Source organism: Lissotriton helveticus, chromosome 12, assembly GCF_964261635.1.
Source record: "Lissotriton helveticus chromosome 12, aLisHel1.1, whole genome shotgun sequence".
Classification (NCBI taxonomy): domain Eukaryota; kingdom Metazoa; phylum Chordata; class Amphibia; order Caudata; family Salamandridae; genus Lissotriton; species Lissotriton helveticus.
The window spans coordinates 351,291,543-351,312,653 of NC_136073.1; positions in this window are offsets into that span (position 1 = coordinate 351,291,543).

Genomic DNA, 21,111 nt, shown 5'->3' on the forward strand with positions numbered 1-21,111 from the left:
CAGGGGTGCTACAGGGTGTCCTTTGAACACCCCTGCACCCTTGAAATCGCATCCTTATTTGCGATTAGCTAATTGCTAATCGCAAATAAGGAATAACTACCCATTCATTCCTATGGGCCTGTAGGCCCATTAGGAATGCATGGGGAGTTATTCCTTATTAGCGATTAGCAATTAGCTAATCGCAAATAAGGAACATGTAGGAATCGCAATATTTATTGCAATTCCTACATGAATCCCGTTTTGCAAGTCCTTAATAGCGATTCCTTATGAATCGCTATTAGGGGCTCGCAAAACGGGAGAATGATGAATCAGGATGTCTGCTCCGATAACTCAATCTCATTAGAAATGATTCCAACTACCCTCACCAACATGCTATCTATTGTCACTGTTGGACATGTGACAGTGGCAGACCCAGCAACTTTATGCTTGCCCATAGCATCACACCTTAGGTAGAGCTCTCCTGCTGTCCAGGGAAAAAAGCCTTCAAAAGGTCCACTGTTATCAAGCCTTATAGAGTGTCCAGCTCTGCATGGCAGCAGGACCTTTTCGGCTCGATTGTAGACTCCGCTTCCTTCTCACAGCACTCTGCACATGGGCCCCCTGGTGCATAACAGGCTGGGGAATTGAGTCTCCTTGGCAGATTCCGGTCCTTGGACACCACTCAAACCCACCTTGGGTGTGGCGGGATAGCAGGAGTGCTTTTTAGCACGATGGTAGGCCCCCTCTAGTTTTCTATGCACTCTAGATGCAGGCCTATTTGTGCCTGGCAGGCTGGGGGTTTGAGCCCCATTGGCAGCTTTCATTCCCTAGACACGACCCACTCCCTTCCTGGGTGTCAACAAGTCCTGTGATGCAGGATAGCGGAGGTGTTTTATAGCGTGATTTTAGACTACTCTCCACCTTTTTACGGCACTGTGCACGTGGGCCTACTGGTGCGTGGGAGGCGGGGGTATTGAGTTCCCATGGTAGCTTTCAGCCCCTGGATGCCACACAAACCCTTCCTGGGTGTCGACAAGAGTAGAGCCAGAGTAAATATTATGACAGCATGTAACATTTGCAAGAATCAAGGAGAAAAATTATAAAAACCTCAACTTTTTACATGGCCCGTCTGATAAGATTTAAATCTTAAATTGTGATGACTTCATTCGTCATAAGAGGGGGGATTGAAGCAGCATCATTTTGGCTCCACTCTTTCACATTCTAAGTATGCTAAATATATATGTGCGTGTAGTACTATATATTTGAGTGCCTTAATATCATTAACTTAGTGCACTTGACCGAAATACTGAAGGTGCATTCACTGTATAATATAGAAAATTGCATGTGTGTGTATACTAAAGTTTTCCTTTAATGATACCGTATTGCAGTTGTCATATATATCTGCATTTGTGTAGTTTGTGTAATTTTATTAACACTACATAAACTAGTATTCATTTGAATAGTATCCTGTATTTTATTTTATAACTGTCAGTCAGTCAGTCAAATTAACTTTATTCGATTTGATAAAATCATACAAAGTACATAAAAACAGTATTATTTGCAGTTAAAAAGGAATTAAACAATTTCATTTATCAGCAAGTTAATTTGATTAAATAAATGCAATTAAAATATTTAAGAGACCCGTTATATACATCAGTTTTCCAAATTCATGCTCCTTCTGGATCTGGTTGCTGCCACCAGGAAATTGGCCATGGCGAAGGTGATACAAATGTTGCCCAATGATAATAAATATAGCATTGCTGGTCTCACCTGGGAGAAGCCAGCTTCTCTTAGGACTGGTAGCAGGTATTTTTTTCTTTGAACGGAGAAGAAATCACAAAACATAACAAAATGTAAACTGTCTTGAACAGAAAAATTGTCACAGGTGCAAGGTGGTGCTAACTCAGGTTTCGTCCATTTGTTAAAATTGCCCAAATAAAAATGAATAATGTTGAATCTAAATCTTGTTAACAAAAATCTGTGGAAGGGGTTTGTGACAAAGCATAAATACGGCTCAATTGCAAGTGACTGAAGTGTTAAGTAGTGCATTCGAACTGGGGGTTTAGATAGTTCAACTTCTTCTCGCAACATGTACGCCCTAGACATAAACTGTTTTTTTGTAAAACACACATCCTGCTTTGTGATACATGAGGGAGAGGTGAATAAATCTGGGCGTCCTAATTCAATGAAACATTTGTGCAAGTACGCCAGCCATGGTATCATGTGGCTATATTCCAGACTCATCACATCCCTCATGATCATGTGGTTTAACGATAATTCAGGGTTTAGCCAGGTCTTGAGCCAATATATTAGTGGAGCCAGTCTCAGTTTGTCCTGGATATAATCCATACCAAGTTCTGAATGCATGGAAAAAACCGGGGAGGATTGGGGGAGGGACAGGACTGAGCGTAAAAAGCTACTCTCAGCTACCTGGATTTTGTCTAGGCGTACGTAGCCCCATAAGGAAGCACCATACAAAGCCACGGGAAGGGATTTGCTGTTATAAACCTGGATAATGGCCTTCATAGGTCTATGGCCCAGCCTTTTAGCGAAACTTAAGATGGCCATGGATGTTCTAGTGACCGCTAGGGTTTTAGCCCGTATCTGTGGGCCCCAGGTACCCCTGCTGTCAAAAAGGACTCCCAGATAGGGGAACACGGGGACTCCCGAGGCTATCTCCCCTTTACAAAAAAAGGTTTTTATTCCTCTCTTGGCCCTTTTCCCTTGTCTACCTACGACCATAGTGTGCGATTTGGAGGCATTCACCCTCAGGTCCAACCGGTCCATGAAGGTCCCAAATGCATCTAGCAGTTTTTGAAGACATACCCCTGTGCGTGCTATTAGTACAGCGTCGTCCGCGTATAGGAGAGCAGGGATCTTAACTTCTCCTACACGCGGAACGTCACTTGCTGCCCCAGTTAAGTGTATGCCTAGGTCATTTATGTAGATGGTGAACAACAGGGGGGCCAGTATGCATCCTTGCCTAACACCACGTAGGGATCTAAAACGTGACGTGCATCTTCCCTCTTTGGTCACTCTTACAGCAGCAAGTAAGTCCTGGTGCATAGATGCTATAAATGCCACCAGGTCTGCATCAATTCCCATGTTAATTAGAATTTCCCATAGCTTAGACCTATTGACCATATCGAAGGCCGAGGAGAGGTCCATAAATGCTAGATATAAGGACCCCTCCTTGGCCACCGTGTACTTGGCAATCAAGAGGTGGAGATTTGAACACTGTTCTATCGTGCCCCTTTTTTCCCTGAAGCCATACTGTATGTCAGCCAGGCCCCCACACTCCTCCAGGCTATCTCTTAGTCTGTCTAGAAGGACTCTGCCCAGGATCTTAATGGCAGAGTCCAACAGAGAGATAGGTCGATAGCACCCTGGATCGTCCCTTCGGCCCTTTTTGAATATAGGCACTATGGTAGAAGTAGCCCACGTATTTGGGGGGGTCGAAGTATTAGCGGCTGTGAACACGTTGGCCAGGATGCCAGCCCAGAGTTTGGGGGAATGTAAATAAAAGTCTGTATATGTATGTGCATTGAAGTGTTTTGCTACTTTAACTTAACCAAAGGCCTCAAGCATTTATACTCAAGTATTTGTCCTTCAACGGGAATATGTGCTCGGCTGCAATGTTTTCTTCTTTGCACATGTGTTCGTAAGATCTCACAGTTTGTGAATGGCACATTGTGTATAAGAGATAATAAGGCCTGGTAGGAGAACTTTTGTCAAGGCTGAGAGGCGCTAATGTTCAAAGGGAGGACTCTAATTCATGGAGACAGGAGGAACCAAAGGACGTCCAGATGTTCAGACCAAGAGATGGGAATATCAGGTGAGCCAGACAAGTTATAATGTGAGAAGGTGGAAAATTATTGGGACATGTGATGTGGGGTTCTTGAATGTTCAGTGAAGTTTTAATTAGAGTTAACACTTTAGCTTTAGACAGATTCCCTTTAGACTCAGAGGAGTACAGACATCTTTCCTATATTTCTGATGTGTGGCTTTATGCCATGAAATACTCCTGATTTTGAAGATCATCTACAGAAGTCTCTACAATGCTGACACCATCCTGCTTTACTAGATCTAATTAGTGGTTCAACAACTAATGCAACTCAGTGTAGGCTTAGTTTAGGTAATTTAGATTTGCTCATATATAGGTGACAGACCCGGAAATCCAAAGGATCACTAGATTTTGCAACTTAATTTCTGCATTGTTATTGCAGAATTCCTTGTTTGCTTCATGTTATTAAGACTAAACTTTGTCAGATGATTTGCACTGCCAGTAGTGATTCTGTATTAATACGATACATTCTTAAGGCTTGTATACATCAGTCTGGCTTTTTATGTGTAATAAGCCTACATTTAATCCTAGTTATCAACATTTGGGTCCTCACTGTGTAATCAAATGGGCTACACAGTAATTTGAACTTTGGATGATGCAAATTTCCCTTTATTTCTCAGGCATCAAGAAAGGTTTTCACAGGGAAATTTGGATATTTTGCTCAGTCTGGATATAAAAATCGAGCAATTGCAAATTATTGTTTCAGCTAGGAAAAAGTATTTCTAACTCCTAAAAGATAAGCTAATAATTTCATGGAATAGAATTACCTACATTGTGATGGCAATGCCATTACAGACATAACTATTAATAGACATTTGAATATGGTATTGAGGGTATATCGATTGAAAGTTTATAAAGATCCTAACCTTCAACCCATCCCAAACCTTAAAGCATATTTCAGCCTTAATAAAATAATTAAACTAGTTTCTTTCTGTTAGAAATTGGGTTATTGGTTGATGGGGGGTGACTTTTATTCAAGCACAGTCACAATCCCTGTCAGGGTGAACCACTAACTTAACCAGTGTTTAAACATAACACAAGAAAAATCCAAAATCAATTTAAAGAAATAGAGTGAATTTTATTAAATTATTTGACACCAAAATGACAAAAACACAATCAGTAAAACTGAGGCTATGAATTTGTAAAGTTTAAGGTAGGAAACTATGCACAAAATATCACACGGTCAAAGTCAAAACATGATGGCAAACGATGAGGGAGCACCAGTCAGATACAAAAGTGGATTGGGCCCTGTCAACGCTTACCTTTTGTCTTAGAAGAAATGTTCTAAAAACAATTCTGATAAGGTAAAGTTCATCAAGGCAAGGTAGCAGACAATGTCCAAGGAGGAAGCACAATTGTCGGGGAACCACTGAAGAAAGTTGCAGTGAAGATTTCTATGTTCAGACTTAGCTACTTTTTGGAAGTCAGAAATCTCAGTGGGATGGGGCAGGACGCTGCAGCTGACAAAGGTCCGAGAAAGCCAGATACCCCTTCACGGAGAGGCCATTTAACAGGATTTACTGCTTCATACGAGAATATAGCAGAGTTGTGGCAAAGTCAGGCCGACCAGTGATGCACCTTGTGTGGATAGACGACGCAGTTAGTCCTGGCCTTCTCCCGGTTCTCAGAGTAGTTTGGGGATTTGGGCTCTCTGGGCACCTTTAACAACACAACCATGGGTCAAGGACTGAAGGGGCAACACTTGGGGGTTCAGGACTCACTCAGGCTGGGTTCAGGTGCAGGTTCAAGATAGTTGGATACTTTTTTGTCTCTGAGGGTTTGAAAAGGAGGCTAGCAAACTAATGCTTTGAGTCACCCTGGTATTCCTGGGCACAGGTGAAGAAGCAGGGCTCAAGTAACACGGCAGGTCTCTGAGGGTTCAAGGCAGGCTCCTGGCAGCAATGTACTCCTTCCAGATGGAGCAAAGCAGTCTTGTGGAGAACAGAGCAGGCCACAATATCAGACAGTCCTCAGAGAGTCCTTCCACTGGTCAAGAAAGTGAACTGAACAGTGGGTTTGAGGGTCCGATAATTATACCTGGTGTTTTCTCTGAAGTAAGAAATGTTTCTAGATGTTTTCCAATGAAATACTTAGAATTCCCTGATTCCCCTGCCCTGGCTCCACGCTGGCTGCATGGACAATGCAGTAGTGATAAGTCCTTTCTTTGAAATCAGAGTACAGCCTATTTAATTGCAAGTGGAGATGGGCCCAGATCTTCCCCCCACCCTGCCAGTTGGTTGTTCGCCCAGGCACTTCTAATCCCTCAACTGTGTGTCTCTCTGGGAGGAATAAACAAAGTTCAACTGTCAAAGTCAAAATAAGCTTTATTCGGTGTGCAGTGCACAACCATATAAGCAGTCACAAATAAACAAATTAAAATCATCACAGACATAGATATATTAATAATGTTGTACTGTCATTTGTCAATTACTTGAAAGAATAGACATTTACACGTTATTTAACATATAATAAAATGCATAGACCAGAAAATCTGTCTCTTGCTACCTAAGCTACATAATGTCACTATGCGATGTTTAAAAGAAATGGTAATGACGGACAGATTACAAAAATGGCAAATTATTCTTAGAGGAAAATGTCATGTGCAAATTGCGCAATAAGGTGCTTGTTAGTTCTAGGATCCACAATGTGCAAATTGCGCTATTAGATACCTTCAGAAGAAATTTGACGTTTCAGAAAAAAAAATTCTAATAGATAATAAATAAACTGAAGGGAAGTGTGCAAATATGAGCAGTAGTGTGCAATTTACGCAAATTACGGAAGAACGAGCTCCTGTATTTTTTAAAATCTGAAGAGTGGGAATTTCACTGAATACTTCCTTCTATGACCAATAAAGTGCATAGTGAATTTCCCACACAAGAAAATAGTCTGAGTGCTAAAATACAATCTAGACAAATATCATAAAATACATTGCATTTTCCAAGCTTTAAAAAGGTTTCTTTTAAAAGTTTTTAAAATGTTGGAAATACATCTTGACTTGATTTACAAATTCTTTCTGTGCCGAATGCAAAATTTTAGGAACCTAGCGATGCTTATGGCTATGAAGTCTGATTCCAAGAACTGAAGGGTCATAAAAGCAGGGCGACATTGGCGGAGGCCCAAAGATTTTAAAATCGGAATCAGCCATCGCTTTCTGGGTTCAATATAAAATTTGCAGAAGAGAGTCACGTGAAGGAGCGATGGTGGGGAAATATCATCACATGGACAAGGGGTTAACTGCTTGGACCAATCATTTGGCAGCGGGAAAGTTACAAAACAGTGAAAAATATTTCATCTGAATCGAATCAACAGAAATGTATCAAAGCTAGATAGCTTCAGAGTTAGGTAAGGCTAGATCGTCGCAGTTGTTTGCATTAACAGTGAATGCTGAACTGAGATTTTATTTGCTTCAGCAGACAGACGGAGATCAGCTAAGTGCGTTAAGCATAGTTTCTTTAGCATCTTTCTTGAGATCCTGATCAATTCTTGGGGATTATGATAGTAATTCTCCATTCCCAAATCCGAGAAGAACTTCCTAACGTATTCCAGCTATGGAAACTTTGTAGCATGTTCTGACTTAACGCAGTCTGTCACGATTGCTTGGGTAAACGTTAATTTATTAGACGTCCAGAGACGATGCCATAGAAGGACTGGGTGCATCCGAATGATGTCAGAAATATAAGGTACACCCAGTTCTAAATGGCAACTAAATGTGGACGTACTTTGGGGTACGGCTAGTAAGAATCTTAGGAAATTATTTTCAACCTTTGGAAACTATTTTCAACCTTTTGGATGGATTACACTTGCACGTATCCCCAGACCCCTGCCTCAAATATAGCTGTGCTAACGTATTTAGCAAGATAGATACGTAGCATCCCTTGAGGGCGTATTTTACCAAGCCTCTGGGTTAATGCTACTAAAGCCATAGTAGCTTTTAGAAACTGCAGTTTTCTGACCTCAATTGCCCTTTTCCAGGTACCCTTTTCGTCTATCACAACTCCCAAATAGGGATAGGTGGGAGTGTGGTCGATCCTAGAATTATTTATCTAGATATCGTTTCCATTTCTCAGCTTTTTGCCAGAATTCATAATAAAGGTCTTTTTTACATTCATTTTTAGGTCTAGGTTCGACATATATACATTATAGTGATTTAGAGAGCGCTGCAGTTCAAGAGGAGTGCGGGCGATAATATCCGCATCATCTGCATTTAAGAGTGCGGGAATTGGGCGATTCTGGACAAGGGGAAGGTCCTGGCTCCCATCCAACATTGCTGTATCCAAGCCATTTGTGTATAAAGGAAGGGAACCAAGACACATCCCTGTCTTACTCCCTGCTCCACCTTAAAAGATGCGGATAGCTGGCCCCCCAAGTCATATCTCACTCTTGCAGTTGCGTTTGAATACATTTCTCGCAGATAATTGACCAGTAGAGGATCGACCCCCATTAATGTCAGTATGTCCCAGAGTTTTACATGGCCCACGCAGTCAATCGCTGCGGTGAGGTCTACATATGCCATGTGTAGTCTAGCGTCCTTCATATCTACGGACTTGCCTCTAAGTAACGAAAGGTTTAGGACCTGCTCGATTGTGCCAAGGCTATCCCTAAAGCCGTACTGGAGGTCAGATATGATGTTGTTATCTTCCGTCCAGTACTGAAAGCGTGTTCTAACAGGATTCGACCCACCACCTTTCCCAGAGAGTCTAGTAAGGAGATGGGGCGGTAGCACATTGGACTATTGCGATTGCCCTTTTTAAAAACCGGGACCAAGATGGATTCTGACCAAGAGTCCAAGAGTCTAACCTTTCCAGTAGCTTCTAGGACCCTGAGTAGCAACGGGGCTCATAAATCCATTTTAAATTTATAAAAACCCACGGGCACCCCGTCCGGGACCGGTGCCTTCCCTCCTCTGCTTGCGATCAGGGCTAGCTCAACTTCGGCCAAGGTGAAATCTAAGGCCAGTGAACTTGGGGTAGCACTTAGGATTCTAAGCCCGGGACTACCAGAAGTTTGCGTAGGGTCAGCCATTAAGCCAAACATCTGCGAGAAATGAGTTATCCAGTCAATTTCAGAGATTGTGACTTCTATATTACTACACTCTCTGGGGGCCGAAAGGAATGATGAACTGATAACTTCCCAAAATGCTTTGCTATTGTTAGTTTTACAGGCGTTATGTAAGGCGGCCCAATGTTCCTCTTTTAGTTCTTTCTTCCTCTGGCAAAGAGTTTTATTATATGTATTCCTTAGTCGGTTAACCTCTGCCCTATCTCTGGAGGATTTTTTGAGAGCTGCTTTGAGGGCGGAATACGCTTTAGAGCAAGATGAATTGAACGAGCTGGACTTGAGTTTTCTTTTCCCTTTAGGTGTAATGGTTAGAGCATCATTTACTGATTTAGTTATGATTTTAAAGTTGTCTACAATCTCCTTCGGAGATGAGCTTTCCGCCAAACATATACTGACTGCTGTCATAGATGTTCTAACAACCTTTTCTGTTAATTTTTCAGGGTCTGAGATAGCCACTATATTGCATAGCCGTTTAATCTGTTCATTATGAGGTTTTTGTCCTGGTTCATAGTCATTGGCTTTTGTTTACCTCCTGCCAGTTGCATAGTAATGGAGATAGGGAAATGGTCGCTATAGGCACAATCGTGCGTTATAAAGTTGGTAATAAGATTAGAAGCATTAGTAGTCATAATGATGAAATCGATGCAGCTAGAAGCCCCTCTACTATTAAAAGTTGGACTTAAAGTAACAGCAGGGGTTAATAGTTCATTTGCAAAAGCCAATTGAAGGAGGGAGATTATCTCGTTCATACACTCCCCTTTATGAGAGTGGGAAAAATTAGTAATGTTGTTTTCTTGGGGGTCTAGAAGGCCACAAGTAATGTTATTATTTCTCTCACATAGCGATAGATTAAAATCGCCGCCCCACATGATTATGGGATTTTTCTCGTAGTTGTTGTTTAGATAATCTAAGAGGAAATCCCGTATTTCCTTTAAGGTCTCCACTAATCTGGATTCCTATATGTTGTTATAAAAATTGACTACCACTATGTGAGTTGATTTATTTAAGGTTATTGAAATTATCTGGTAATTTTCCACATTTTTTAGGGAGCTTGTTTCTCTAACTTGGATTAAATTTGAAATGTACATCACCAGCCCACCTTTAGCTCGCCCTGAGGTTGAAATAAGTGCCGGGGAGAAGAATGTTTTATATCCGTTTAAATGGGTTGGTGATACTGCCCATGTCTCCTGAAAACACAGGATGTCATAACACCGCACAAATGTTAACCATCCTTCTTGGTTGAGCTTAGAACGGAGACCAGCAATATTCCAAAATATTACACTAATAGTGGCGCCTCTTAAGGTGTTGACATCAGCCTGAGAGGATGAGTTTAGACAGCTTCTTTCTCTTACTGGGATGCTGTGCGTTGGAGTAACCACAGTTAATTCTAGGGAATTTGTTTCTTGGGATCTCAGTTGGTTTCTCTTGTGGTCATGGTTTAATATGGGGATTTCTTGAACCTGCTCTACGGGGAGCAAAACGGGATTAGAGGACAGATTCAAAGGGTTTACCACGGATGGAATATCTAAAGATGAATTACAGGCTGAAGTCCAGTGATCGCCACTTCTTTCACTCTCAGGGTTAGGACGGGCTGGTCCTAATAACAAAGGTGGTTGTCAGTCTACCTCCTCTAGATATGAAAGGAGTTCAAACCTATTTTGCGTTAAGATAGAACCATTTAGTTGCAAGGTGGGATTGAAAGCCGGTCTATAGAAGAAACCAAGTGGGACAGACAGGATTGCTGTGGGTGTTAAGTGTACTTCCTCCTTGTCAGCTAGTAGGGAACAAACTATTCTAGGGGTATGGAAATTCAGGATGATACAGTCACCCTGGATAGATTTTTTAGATGAGCCCACCCAACCTACTATTTGAACCATAAGAATTTGATTAATGTTCTGGTGGTGAAAATGTTTGTATTTAACTAACCAGTCCACCACTTTGTTCCGGAGGGACAACCAAGACTCTGTCACTCCTTGTTTCAAGGGTGGGACACCCGTCAGAACCAGGATGTAGGGACAGGATGCGGGTGGCAAGTTTGGGGAATCTGTGTTTGGTCGAGCCATGCTATTAGTCAAATTAAGGTTCGCCTTTTTCTGCCCAAGATTACTCGTATTCTCCTTCCTTTCAGTGGCCTTCAGTGTGTTACCCTAATTTATGTGATTTTGGTTCTCTTGTTGGGGTACCTTAGGAATACCAGGCCAAACCTCTTTGCTCGGGTGATTAGAGTAATCCCTGACCAAAAGTGCGGTGTTATTAAAACTAGGGGTCAAATTGGTGCTTCTAATCGAACTCTGATTACATTAACATCCCCTTTCATTTGAGCCTACTTGTTCTCAATAAGAGTACACTTTTCTTCAAAAAGGGAAGACAAAAGAGAGGTAATCTCGCCAATTTTTTGTTCTAAAATGATTTTTACAAGGCCTTCCATTCGTTTCCCTAGATTTTGTAAGGTTACTCCAGACTTATCGGTAGGGAAACCTACCTGAGCTACGGGATTGAATTGACTTTCGCCTGTTTGGGTACCCAGTGAACTTGACCCAACCTCAATAGTCACTTTTTCATCTTTGACTGACTTGCCTCCCTTCTGTTTTATGCCAGTGGCACGTCCTTTCTTTTGTTTGGTTTGCCCCCAGGTCTGGGGGCCTTTCTCTCTTGAGATAGTAATGACAGGCTCCCTATACCGTGAATCAGGCCATTTTAATAAAGAGTCCACGTCCGGGGAGGAAAATATTAGGGAGGGTGTGTTGTTCAATGGTAGTGGGCTATTAAGTTCCTCCTCCCTAGTAGGAGGGGTTGTGATGGGTCAAGTGAAAGTCTGCGCTCTGTTAGTTGGAACTCTTGGTTAATTAGAGATTCTGCTCTTAATAGGTAGGCATCTAAGGTGCCCGTGGTATTCTTGCGTTTCTCCATCTCTGGCAATTCTCTTTGCACGGTTTAACAGTCAATGCACGCTAAATGTACAAAGTTAGAAATCAAAGTATAGCTATTGTCTCAGGACCGAGTTTCATCAACATTTGGTGATGCAGTGCGCGCAACGAAATTCGTTTTATTTATTTAAATGTTTACTTACCTGTAAAACTCCATAATCCATACATTACTACCCCCACCCTGCCCCTCCCCCTGCTCACATCACCGCCCTACAGAAACACCTACTGCCAACCGCTACTGTGTGGCACACACTCGTTGGTCCCTCTCACTTGTGGGACAGGTAGTCCTTCTGTTTCCCCGCTCCGCGATCCGCAGCGTCTCTCCAAGTTCAACTGTCAGTTACACCTAGTCATGTGACCCAGAAACAGTCTGCAGGCACCAAACAGTTCGGATACCAAAATGCCAACTTTCTAAAAGTCCTTGTGTCAACTTTCTAAAAGTCGCATTTTCAAAATTGTAACTTAAAATCTGACTTTACCATTAAAGAGGAGTTTTAATTACAGTTTCTCTGATACCAAACACAACATGCTTACCTGTTACCATTCAAAGGTTAGCACTTACTAAATGTAATAAGACAAACCAATGTTATCTTATGGGAGATGTAGGCCTCACAGTAGTGACAAATGAATTTAGCAGTTTTTTATTTCCAAGGATATGTATGACTTAAAAGTTCATATCCAACCTTTTAATTACAACACAGCCTGACCTAAGGGCTTCCTAAGGCCTATCTTGGGGGTGACTTATATGCAGAAAAAAGGGGAGTTTAAGGCTTGGCAAGGGGATTATATTGCAAGGCTGAGTTGGTAGTTTAAAACTTCATTCAGGTTCAAATTGCAAGCCTGGGACATGTTTTAAGAGGCTACCTTAGTAGGTGGCACAATACATGTTGCATGCCTACTAGTAGCATTTAATTTGCATGCCCTGGGTATATGGTATACTTCTCTTCAAGCGATGTATAGGGAAATTAAATATGCCAATCAGGTATAAGTCAATTTCACTATGTTTAGAGGAGTGAGCACAAGCACTTTAGCACTGGTTAGCAGTCTTAAAGTGCATAAAGTCCTAAGGCCAATAAAAACAAATTCAGAGAAAATGGGAGGAGTTAAGGCAAAGAGTTTGGGGGTGCCTCTGCAGAATGGGCCAAGTGCAACACTTACGATTATGATTTTAACAAACCTTAACAGAAAGTTCCAGGCACAGTTCTGTAAAATTGGTAACGAAGAACCAAACACATTTATGGAGTCATTCTTGAGTTAGTAGATGGCCTAGTACACTTCTGAGATGGTGAAGACCATGGCCCCACATGGCCTCACAGCACCTTCCAGCCAAATCGAAAGATCCTGTACACTGTGGTTGCGAATTTTCATTGATAGCGATCTCACATATGCCATGTGTAGTCTAGCGTCCTTCATATCTACGGACTTGCCTCTAAGTAACGAAAGGTTTAGGACCTGCTCGATTGTGCCAAGGCTATCCCTAAAGCCGTACTGGAGGTCAGATATGATGTTGTTATCTTCCGTCCAGTACTGAAAGCGTGTTCTAACAGGATTCGACCCACCACCTTTCCCAGAGAGTCTAGTAAGGAGATGGGGCGGTAGCACATTGGACTATTGCGATTGCCCTTTTTAAAAACCGGGACCAAGATGGATTCTGACCAAGAGTCCAAGAGTCTAACCTTTCCAGTAGCTTCTAGGACCCTGAGTAGCAACGGGGCTCATAAATCCATTTTTAATTTATAAAAACCCACGGGCACCCCGTCCGGGCCCGGTGCCTTCCCTCCTCTGCTTGCGATCAGGGCTAGCTCAACTTCGGCCAAGGTGAAATCTAAGGCCAGTGAACTTGGGGTAGCACTTAGGATTCTAAGCCCGGGACTACCAGAGTTTGCGTAGGGTCAGCCATTAAGCCAAACATCTGCGAGAAATGAGTTATCCAGTCAATTTCAGAGATTGTGACTTCTATATTACTACACTCTCTGGGGGCCGAAAGGAATGATGAACTGATAACTTCCCAAAATTCTGTGCTATTGTTAGTTTTACAGGCGTTATGTAAGGCGGCCCAATGTTCCTCTTTTAGTTCTTTCTTCCTCTGGCAAAGAGTTTTATTATATGTATTCCTTAGTCGGTTAACCTCTGCCCTATCTCTGGAGGATTTTTTGAGAGCTGCTTTGAGGGCGGAATACGCTTTAGAGCAAGATGAATTGAACGAGCTGGACTTGAGTTTTCTTTTCCCTTTAGGTGTAATGGGTAGAGCATCATTTACTGATTTAGTTATGATTTTAAAGTTGTCTACAATCTCCTTCGGAGATGAGCTTTCCGCCAAACATATACTGACTGCTGTCATAGATGTTCTAACAACCTTTTCTGTTAATTTTTCAGGGTCTGAGATAGCCACTATATTGCATAGCCGTTTAATCTGTTCATTATGAGGTTTTTGTCCTGGTTCATAGTCATTGGCTTTTGTTTACCTCCTGCCAGTTGCATAGTAATGGAGATAGGGAAATGGTCGCTATAGGCACAATCGTGGTTATAAAGTTGGTAATAAGATTAGAAGCATTAGTAGTCATAATGATGAAATCGATGCAGCTTGAAGCCCCTCTACTATTAAAAGTTGGACTTAAAGTAACAGCAGGGGTTAATAGTTCATTTGCAAAAGCCAATGGAAGGAGGGAGATTATCTCATTCATACACTCCCCTTTATGAGAGTGGGAAAAATTAGTAATGTTGTTTTCTTGGGGGTCTAGAAGGCCACAAGTAATGTTATTATTTCTCTCACATAGCGATAGATTAAAATCGCCGCCCCACATGATTATGGGATTTTTCTCGTAGTTGTTGTTTAGATAATCTAAGAGGAAATCCCGTATTTCCTTTAAGGTCTCCACTATTCTGGATTCCTATATGTTGTTATAAAAATTGACTACCACTATGTGAGTTGATTTATTTAAGGTTATTGAAATTATCTGGTAATTTTCCACATTTTTTAGGGAGCTTGTTTCTCTAACTTGGATTAAATTTGAAATGTACATCACCAGCCCACATTTAGCTCGCCCTGAGGTTGAAATAAGTGCCGGGGAGAAGAATGTTTTATATCCGTTTAAATGGGTTGGTGATACTGCCCATGTCTCCTGAAAACACAGGATGTCATAACACCGCACAAATGTTAACCATCCTTCTTGGTTGAGCTTAGAACGGAGACCAGCAATATTCCAAAATATTACACTAATAGTGGCGCCTCTTAAGGTGTTGACATCAGCCTGAGAGGATGAGTTTAGACAGCTTCTTTCTCTTACTGGGATGCTGTGCGTTGGAGTAACCACAGTTAATTCTAGGGAATTTGTTTCTTGGGATCTCAGTTGGTTTCTCTTGTGGTCATGGTTTAATATGGGGATTTCTTGAACCTGCTCTACGGGGAGCAAAACGGGATTAGAGGACAGATTCAAAGGGTTTACCACGGATGGAATATCTAAAGATGATTTACAGGCTGAAGTCCAGTGATCGCCACTTCTTTCACTCTCAGGGTTAGGACGGGCTGGTCCTAATAACAAAGGTGGTTGTCAGTCTACCTCCTCTAGATATGAAAGGAGTTCAAACCTATTTTGCGTTAAGATAGAACCATTTAGTTGCAAGGTGGGATTGAAAGCCGGTCTATAGAAGAAACCAAGTGGGACAGACAGGATTGCTGTGGGTGTTAAGTGTACTTCCTCCTTGTCAGCTAGTAGGGAACAAACTATTCTAGGGGTATGGAAATTCAGGACGATACAGTCACCCTGGATAGATTTTTTAGATGAGCCCACCCAACCTACTATTTGAACCATAAGAATTTGATTAATGTTCTGGTGGTGAAAATGTTTGTATTTAACTAACCAGTCCACCACTTTGTTCCGGAGGGACAACCAAGACTCTGTCACTCCTTGTTTCAAGGGTGGGACACCCGTCAGAACCAGGATGTAGGGATAGGATGCGGGTGGCAAGTTTGGGGAATCTGTGTTTGGTCGAGCCATGCTATTAGTCAAATTAAGGTTCGCCTTTTTCTGCCCAAGATTACTCGTATTCTCCTTCCTTTCAGTGGCCTTCAGTGTGTTACCCTAATTTATGTGATTTTGGTTCTCTTGTTGGGGTACCTTAGGAATACCAGGCCAAACCTCTTTGCTCGGGTGATTAGAGTAATCCCTGACCAAAAGTGCGGTGTTATTAAAACTAGGGGTCAAATTGGTGCTTCTAATCGAACTCTGATTACATTAACATCCCCTTTCATTTGAGCCTACTTGTTCTCAATAAGAGTACACTTTTCTTCAAAAAGGGAAGACAAAAGAGAGGTAATCTCGCCAATTTTTTGTTCTAAAATGATTTGTACAAGGCCTTCCATTCGTTTCCCTACATTTTGTAAGGTTACTCCAGACTTATCGGTAGGGAAACCTACCTGAGCTACGGGATTGAATTGACTTTCGCCTGTTTGGGTACCCAGTGAACTTGACCCAACCTCAATAGTCACTTTTTCATCTTTGACTGACTTGCCTCCCTTCTGTTTTATGCCAGTGGCACGTCCTTTCTTTTGTTTGATTTGCCCCCAGGCTCTCTTGAGATAGTAATGACAGGCTCCCTATACCGTGAATCAGGCCATTTTAATAAAGAGTCCACGTCCGGGGAGGAAAATATTAGGGAGGGTGTGATGTTCAATGGTAGTGGGCTATTAAGTTCCTCCTCCCTAGTAGGAGGGGTTGTGATGGGTCAAGTGAAAGTCTGCGCTCTGTTAGTTGGAACTCTTGGTTAATTAGAGATTCTGCTCTTAATAGGTAGGCATCTAAGGTGCCCGTGGTATTCTTGCGTTTCTCCATCGCTGGCAATTCTCTTTGCACGGTTTAACAGTCAATGCACGCTAAATGTACAAAGTTAGAAATCAAAGTATAGCTATTGTCTCAGGACCGAGTTTCATCAACATTTGGTGATGCAGTGCGCGCAAAGAAATTCGTTTTATTTATTTAAATGTTTACTTACCTGTAAAACTCCATAATCCATACATTACTACCCCCACCCTGCCCCTCCCCCTGCTCACATCACCGCCCTACAGAAACACCTACTGCCAACCGCTACTGTGTGGCACACACTCGTTGGTCCCTCTCACTTGTGGGACAGGTAGTCCTTCTGTTTCCCCGCTCCGCGATCCGCAGCGTCTCTCCAAGTTCAACTGTCAGTTATACCTAGTCATGTGACCCAGAAACAGTCTGCAGGCACCAAACAGTTCGGATACCAAAATGCCAACTTTCTAAAAGTCCTCGTGTCAACTTTCTAAAAGTCGCATTTTCAAAATTGTAACTTAAAATCTGACTTTACCATTAAAGAGGAGTTTTAATTACAGTTTCTCTGGTACCAAACACAACATGCTTACCTGTTACCATTCAAAGGTTAGCACTTACTAAATGTAATAAGACAACCCAATGTTATCTTATGGGAGATGTAGGCCTCACAGTAGTGACAAATGAATTTAGCAGTTTTTTATTTCCAAGGATATGTATGACTTAAAAGTTCATGTCCAACCTTTTAATTACAACACAGCCTGACCTAAGGGCTTCCTAAGGCCTATCTTGGGGGTGACTTATATGCAGAAAAAAGGGGAGTTTAAGGCTTGGCAAGGGGATTATATTGCAAGGCTGAGTTGGTAGTTTAAAACTTCATTCAGGTTCAAATGGCAAGCCTGGGACATGTTTTAAGAGGCTACTTTAGTAGGTGGCACAATACATGTTGCATGCCTACTAGTAGCATTTAATTTGCATGCCCTGGGTATATGGTATACTTCTCTTCAAGCGATGTATAAGGAAATTAAATATGCCAATCAGGTATAAGTCAATTTCACTATGTTTAGAGGAGTGAGCACAAGCACTTTAGCACTGGTTAGCAGTCTTAAAGTGCATAAAGTCCTAAGGCCAATAAAAACAAATTCAGAGAAAATGGGAGGAGTTAAGGCAAAGAGTTTGGGGGTGCCTCTGCAGAATGGGCCAAGTGCAACACTTACGATTATGATTTTAACAAACCTTAACAGAAAGTTCCAGGCACAGTTCTGTAAAATTGGTAACGAAGAACCAAACACATTTATGGAGTCATTCTTGAGTTAGTAGATGGCCTAGTACACTTCTGAGATGGTGAAGACCATGGCCCCACATGGCCTCACAGCACCTTCCAGCCAAATCGAAAGATCCTGTACACTGTGGTTGCGAATTTTCATTGATAGCGATCTCACAGATATGGCCAGGCACTTAAGGTGAAAATGTAATACCATGTAATACCAGTGAACTCTGCATTTGGAGAATTTGTTTCTGTGGAACAAAGTAACACTGACCCTGGCTTCTCCCAAGTCATTGCTGATTTTCCCTGCCTGGGACCACCATGCATTATGCGGCCAACACAGGCAAAAGAAAATAACACCTGAAAGCCCAACCTGAACAGTTCAGGAGGCAAGAGGCCACGTGGAGGAGGGTCTGCCAGCGAAAGATTTTCCATGAATGAGTTGGATGAGATTCCGCAATTGGAAATCCACCCCTTCTTGCCCCTTTAAATGAGGTGAGGATCCGTGATTGTGAAAGTTGTGGGATATGCAGATGCGGTTCACAGCCATTGTCCTGCATCTGCAACATTCTGCATGAACTTAGTCGTAAATGGGTGTATTTATGGCAGTGGCATAGCTAGACCTATGGCCGTATTTGCTGCCCCGCGGCCGTGTATAAGAGCGGGGGTGGTGGTGATTTCCTCGGCCGCCGTCCCGCAGTAGCCATGGGGGGGGAGCCGAGGGTGGGGGTCCACCCCCCATTGTTACACCACTGTGCTGTGGCAATTATAGATCCAGTAGTGGATAAGAACTATTAAGGGCCATTACTGGGGCACCTGTGAAATAATTAACTATTTATGTATATGTGATTTGCAAAAAGGGCTAATTGTTGAACAGTTAGCACTGATTTATCCGTGAAACACAAGCTCTAGACGCTGGATCTGCATCGCTTATTTTGTAAATATCAAATATTTGATAGGAACCTAAGGAGTTGGAACCTTGAAGGTCTGTGCTGATGGATCAAAAAATGTGTATTGTGAAGTGTATGGCAAAACAGAATTCCATCATTAATATAAACGAAAAAATTAGATATATGTCGTTTTCATTATACGTATTCTGGATGATGTGGAACAAAATATTTGAGAAATAATTTAGTGTGGGGAATAATGTAGTTACTGATAATTTTCGATTTGTGGTTTTTCGAGTGTGTAGATAAACTTCCTCATTATTTGGAGCAGGTTAGCAAAAGTCTAAATAGTTCGGCATTGACAGGCGATGAAAGAAGTGTTTGTAGGCTGCATATTAGGCTACAATGAGCTTAGCATCTCACAAGCCAAGGCAAGAAAACCAGTACACTTGTTGACATTGATGAATAGTAACATGAAAAACCTGTTAAGATTCTTGCACGTTAACAAATTTGAGCTTTTTAGAAGTTATTCGTTAGTCTTAAGTAAAACAACACTTCTGTTGCACAGATGCCAAGTTAGAGCAATCAATTTTTTCGAATATTTTCTCGGGTTTACACAACTTGGCTGGCTGGAACTGGTAAATAAACCTCTAACATTACTTAGTTGGAATAGGCTGCAACATGGAACACTTGCCATTTTCTTGGCACCTTCTATCTATAACTTGAAATTCATGATAGAAAGACATTTCCAAAGACTTTCGTAAAACTCAAATATAAATTCAAATGCTATTTATTCAAGCCTGACTTCAAACAGGCTCTGATGTACATCTTCCTGAAGACTTCCCCAGAGAGCTGGCATTTTTACAGATATATCACAAAGGAACAGTAGAGACATTTCTTTGACAATAAAGACAGAAAGCAGAAACCAGTAGTCAACTGACGGTCCTATTCGGTATCACAGACACTAGTAACCCTTTCCTTCCGCTGTGATTGCTGTACAATGTCTGCTAGAAGATTTCTTATAAGCATTGCCTAGGTTTGTCAATACCTCATCATCTAGAACATAATTGAGTTACAATAGCCACCTTGCACCACTTAACTTACACCTACTTACTTAAGTTAACTTACTTAATTACTTACTTAACAGTTATCTTAACTTACACTACTTAGTAGTTTACTCCTCATACAGACTACTCTTCATAACATTCCCTTGGGCATAGCTGTGTTTAGAACCCTATTTGCCTATTGAAATACCATTTACATGAGACCTCCATCTTAGATTATGCATAGGCTGGTAGATTCATGTTATTCCTCTGAATAAAGGAACTGGAAAGCCGCTCCAGAAGCGCTACAAATATTATCCATTTTTATGTTTATTACATGCCACTTCTGTCCCTTTGTCTTTTCTCCTATCATTTTTTCTTGTTGAGGTACACACACCAACAAGTAAAGTAGCCTTTAGAACCCACTGAATCTCCAATAAATTAATATATTATATTTATAATCTTTGAATAATTTTCAAGTAGTATAAAACCACGAGTCCTGCGCCATTTCTATTCTCTAGCTTTGTGACCACATTACCTCTAAGTTATATTTCTTCATTGGCTCCTGGAGCAGGATACACTCCTGTTTAAAACTCTATTGTCCATGAAGCCCAGGACTACTGGCTTCCCAGCTACAGAAGTAGATACTTCTCCTAGAGCAAACCAATCTGCATATAGTTGATGTCTCACAAACTGCCAGTGCTCAATTTGAGCCGGTGTTCACTAGTGGAGGCCATGGGTATTCATTTTTGGGGACTTAATATTCTGTATCTCACGTTTACCAATAGTGGGAGAGGCGAAGACACACAAAGCAAAAGACAAAGGAAGAGAAAGATGGGCCAGCCGTCACAAAGGAAAAAAGGGTGGGTCTGGCAAAAATTAGATAAATGGGCAGGGAGTGACTGATAGTGGAATAAAGAGGCATACGGGGGATTCAAGCCTATGCAGCCTTGGAATTTGGCATGCTGACCTTGAATTGCAACAGCCTTGGGCGTCTGAACAGAGCTTTGGGCACTGGCACTCATTCTTTTACAAATTAAGCAATGCAACATCTTAGTTCCTAACCCAGTCGCATACAAGCAATGGAGTGGGTGGTCTCTTCATATACAAAGTTCATCTCTGTTTAATCATCTTTCTCACCATCTCACCTTGAAAAAAGGTTACTTGGATTCTGGTGCAGATTGAGAAGCCATCTTTTTCTTTGATTTTATGGTTCTATAGCCACATTGAGTAGTACTGTCTGTTTTCATCTGCAGTGCTTTCACTGAAAGTTAACTTCAACTGTAATTTGCAAGCAACAAATCCTCCGAGAAATA